The following is a 4,760-nucleotide window of genomic DNA, read 5'->3' on the forward strand; positions in this document are numbered from 1 at the left end:
TCTTTCATACAACCAAGACATAAATTCATTCAACAGGCCCACAAACGACGAAGCATCGGCTGAAGATCAACAAACAGTAGCAAGACCTACCCAAGCTACAAGAAATGTTCATTTTGCGGATAATGTCTAACTAATTCTAGTTATAATTTCACATACATTGTATTTATCTAAATTTTTTGTAATATAAAACATTTCAATAACAAGGGGAGGCGTTTGGCAACTCTTCAACACACTGAGAGCTGCGTACTCGTAAACAGCTGAGAGCTTCGCTCAGTATGTCAAATTCCAGTATCGAGCCTGGAAAATACACACGTCTAACTAGCGTGCTCTAATCTCCTTCCTTTTCTACTTGGCTCGTCGACCTGTACGGATGCTCGCTCCTCTACATATTTTGTTAAGTAAGCGCCGCAAGCGTTTTATTCACAACTATCTGTGTCGCTACATATATACATAGGTGCATTCAAACATACATATATACATATGTAGGTACTCGTACCCGTCATGCGTCGCTTTATTTCTTTTTTCTCACTCATGTAACGTTTTCAGTTTTAAAAATTTCACTTTCCATTTTTGCGATACCGCCGCCTAAGAAGTTTCACTTCAAAAAGGTCTGAGTACCAGGTACCTACTCACGAAATTGGATGTGTAAACATATGTTTACGGTTCGGCAAACCATTAGGCGATTGAGTTACATACATAGGTTTGGTTAGAAATCAAACAATAATTTCATTTCATCTTATTAATTTTCTGATATACATATAATTTTTTTATTCATTTTCCGGTAACACCACCTTATATGAATTCGCGCTTCTAGCATCAATAAGACCGGGTTGTAATGGAAGTAATTGTATGTTTAACAAATAAATGAAAATGTTTATAATGCAATCAATAGATCCTTACGAATTCGCCATTACCAAGGCACTAAGTAACGTACGCACTTTTGTTTGCAAAATGCATTTATTTTAGTTGAAAGAAGACAAATTCCTTTGTTCGGCATTTATTCTTACTCGCTTCCTATCTTCCAAGGCGAATTCATATATTGTTATCACGAATTCATATATTCATGTGGTAGCAAGAGCATGGGCGTAGCCAGGTAGGGGCAGGGGGCCCGAGCTTCCCCAAATTCCAAATTTTTTCCTATATATTCAAAAATTGTACCAGGAAATGCTATCTCGATAATTTGGGCCCCCTCCTAACATTCAAGTTTTTTTATCCGGTTCTGTTTCAAGTTATTCTCGCTAATTTCAAAGTAATTCTATTTAAGAAGAGTAAAAACCTGGCCGTAGTCGACAATGAGCGAAAATGAATCGAACGGTAAACTAATAATTAGCAACGTAGTCTATGGCCTTGGGATTGCAAATACCTCAGCCTGGAAGACCGAAGCATATTCCCCAAGTCAGTTTTGGAGCCATCAGTGAACATTCGACAATTAAACCAGCATTCCCCTCAGGGAACTCTCTCTCTGTAGAATCTCTTCAACAAAGGTAATGGTGGCGTACTATCCTGTAGCATTGAAAAGACACAAGTGCTCCAATATCTGCCGCCGGCAATTTCCGCATCGCCTCACTCAGTGTTATACCAACATCCGTTTCTTTTTAGTGCAGGTGGCCTTTAAGACTAATAGGCTATCAAGCAACCATTTTGGTTCTTTACTATCGAGACCAGATGAATTTTCGTGGACCACCACTTACAACTCGGGGACCCCCATATTTTTTCACGCCAACGTAGACCACTGTCGAGTCTCCCTTGGACCCCTGGGGGTCCTCCTGGACCACTTTGGGAATCACTGTAGTATGCGGAAAACTTTATTTTTTTCTATTTTTAATTTAGAATCACGTCTTGTCCGTCTATTTGGTTTACAGGTATGTAGAGCTATGAATTTAAAAAATTCATTAGGTTTTAGTTGGATATTCGCCTTTGACCACTATGTTCTGTAAATTTCCCAGTATTGCAAAGCTTTTGTCATTCACTTGGGAGTGGCCAGAAGTGATTTGTTTTCTTACGGTTCAAATCGCAGCTCAATTCGTCCGGATAATTATATCCACATATATCCTGGGTAGCGACCAAACACCCTTTTGGGAGCGAGCTAATGTGACAAGACGTATAACCCCGCGTGGGCTGGGTGTTGGTCCCTGCACGTTAAAACACTGCCCAATGAAAAAAACTATGCCTCGGATGAATAAATGTCCTCGGGAAAATAAAGACTGACATCACCGCCATCCATGAAATGCGATGAACGGGGCAAGGCAAGGTAAGCGTTGCCGATTTGTCTCATTGTCCGATTGTCTCGTGGCCGATTAGTCTCATTGTCCGATTTGGCTCATATTCGAGATGTAAATATATTGGTAAAGGTAGGGCCAATATCTGGCGCTTGAGTTGAGTTATTGGTAAAAATCGTCAAGTGAAGTCAATCGGAGACACCAAGGATCAAATTTAAATTACCACCGTTAAATCAATCACCGATTGCGGTACTTGCTTTACGGCGACTAAACAGAATAAAGACAATTCTTGATAAATGCCTTCAAATCGATGGCTGAGTGGAAGATCGACCTATCTCGGCAGCCAGTTCGAAAACATTCTATCTCAAAAAACTTTTCAAGAACGCCATATTTCAGAATTCGTTTCAAAAACGCCCTATCTCAGCTGCCGATTCAAAAACGCCCTATATCAGCATATTTTCAATACATTTTGAAGTGCGATAGGGCGTTTTTGAACCGAATTTTGAGATAAGGTGTTTTTCAATAAAATTCTGAAATAGGGCGTTCTTGAAAAGTTTTTTGAGATAGAGCGTTTTCGAACTGGCAGCCGAGATAGGTCGATCTTCCACTCAGCCATCGAAATACAATTGCAGCACTTCTAAGGTATTTCGTCTGACATAAGCCTATGTATATTGGATTTCTGTGAACTAATGATATTCCTCCATTTTGAAATTGCCACAAGGATGATTCACCATCGGACCAGATAATTGTTGCCACAAGAACTTCTTCACGGGCATAATGCTTTCATTAGGTTATTTAAGACGGCAATGGAGGATATGCCTCCTGACGACAACAAACCAAACGTGAACGTAACTGTTGGTAAAAACGTTGAACCAAATGTTTAAATAAAAAAATAAATTTGGGCGGGATGAAGTCTGCCGGGTCTGCAATTAATAACATAAGAACCAATCTGGTTTTTTTTTTAACTCGTAACTTGAATTCCAGTTCTGCTTAGATACAAAAATTTAAAACCAAAGGTTTGTCTACGGGAAGGCATTGGTGTTATGGTAGAGATTAAAAATAATTAACTCAAATGGAGGATAAAAATATTTGAAAACAATTAAATTCAGACTTGAAAAGATATTGAGAATTCATATCTTAGTGTAATATAATCCGCATTATTCTTTATAATAGTAAAAAGTGAAAACTAAATCGATGCATTAACACTACTGGAAATATGAAAATTTCGAACTCCGTCCAATCCTAGTAATAAACTGAATAAAAAACAAAGCATCAAACTGTACTTAGATTTTTGGTTGTTTTTCGAGCATATTTGGAAGCATATTTACTAATGTTTTAATGTTTATCTAAGCGTTTAAATTTGCTTTTTCCAGCTTATTTTCTTCGGTCCTGCTCATCACACATCACTTTAATTGAATACTGGTTAATCAAAGAAATGCAAAAAGTTCAAATTTTGTGTGCGTGGCGTGCATAAACGAAGAAAGTTGTAGGTATTGAGGTAAAATTGTTTTGGAGTTGCACTTATAAAGGTTACAATGTTTTGTTTTAGAGACTTGCATTAATGAAGGAATTGTACGTATTGAGGATTGCGGTTACCGTGTACGCACTGTATATATTTTTCATCGGATCAACAGAAATTGAGTTACGAACAATTATAAGGCTCAAACTACGAAAACCGCGTTTTTATACCGTAAGTCCAGATTGTGAGGGGGTATTCAAAATTCTAAGTATGCATATTTTTTGTGCATCATTAGATCTATAGCTGTATCAAGTATAGCTGTTGAAAAAAAGTAACTGTTATTTACGGTCCCTGGTGTTTGTGTACAACATACCTCTATTGGTTACAATAATTTTAAGCTATAATAAAAATTTTTTAGTAATAATTATTGGCGTTGAAAAAAAATTTTTATTGGCCCCCCCCTCCCCCCCTTAAATTTCGTTCTGGTTACGCCCATGAGCAAGAGTATAAAAACATTAAATTACCTTATAAATTAAAAGCAAAAGTATCACATGTATGCGTAGTCCAATTCACGAAATCATTTCATCGATCTGAGTAAAAACTAAGTGCATAAGCTCTATTTCGCGTTAATTGAAATCATGAACTGGTGTTCATTCATTCAGTTTCTACTCAAACGCATGAAATGATTTCATGAATTGGCCAACGCATAGTGGTAGTAAATGACAGAATGAATTACAACAAACACATCCTTTTGACATAATGCAAGCCAAAAACGTTGGTTCAAATCAATCCGCAATCAAGTTGGACGTTTTGCCCACAAACATTGCAAGTTTGCGAGCAGGCTCATTGTAAAATCTCATTTTTACAATTTCATAGTTTCGGCTTACATTTATAAAATTCAACGAAAGCGCGTACCTATTTCGGCTGAGTTATCCATTTTCGGTTATCTAGTAAACAAAATAAACGCAAAATAGAATGCGTTTGTACAACATAGCCATTAATGTAGCGACGAGTTCTACAACTTGCTAGAAAATCAAAAATTTTTTATCTTTCATACAACCAAGACATAAATTCATTCAACA

The 4,760-nt window shown here is 37.2% G+C and overlaps 1 long non-coding RNA gene across 2 annotated transcripts in view; it reads left to right on the top strand.

Moving 5' to 3' along the window:
* LOC118749069 overlaps positions 1-3,955 on the top strand; it is a 4,542-nt gene extending 587 nt beyond the window's left edge. The window contains exons 2-3 of one of the 2 annotated variants that reach the window (XR_004994145.1): positions 3,593-3,709; positions 3,769-3,955. This is a non-coding gene — a long non-coding RNA (uncharacterized LOC118749069). The remainder of the gene's footprint in view (positions 1-3,592; positions 3,710-3,768) is intronic. The other variant, XR_004994146.1, reaches the window with a different exon arrangement.
* Positions 3,956-4,760: the final 805 nt, after the last annotated feature.

The sequence above is a fragment of the Rhagoletis pomonella genome, unplaced genomic scaffold, assembly GCF_013731165.1.
Source record: "Rhagoletis pomonella isolate Grant_MI unplaced genomic scaffold, Rhpom_1.0 Rhpom_scaffold_00014, whole genome shotgun sequence".
In the NCBI taxonomy this organism is placed as follows: Eukaryota; Metazoa; Arthropoda; class Insecta; order Diptera; family Tephritidae; genus Rhagoletis; species Rhagoletis pomonella.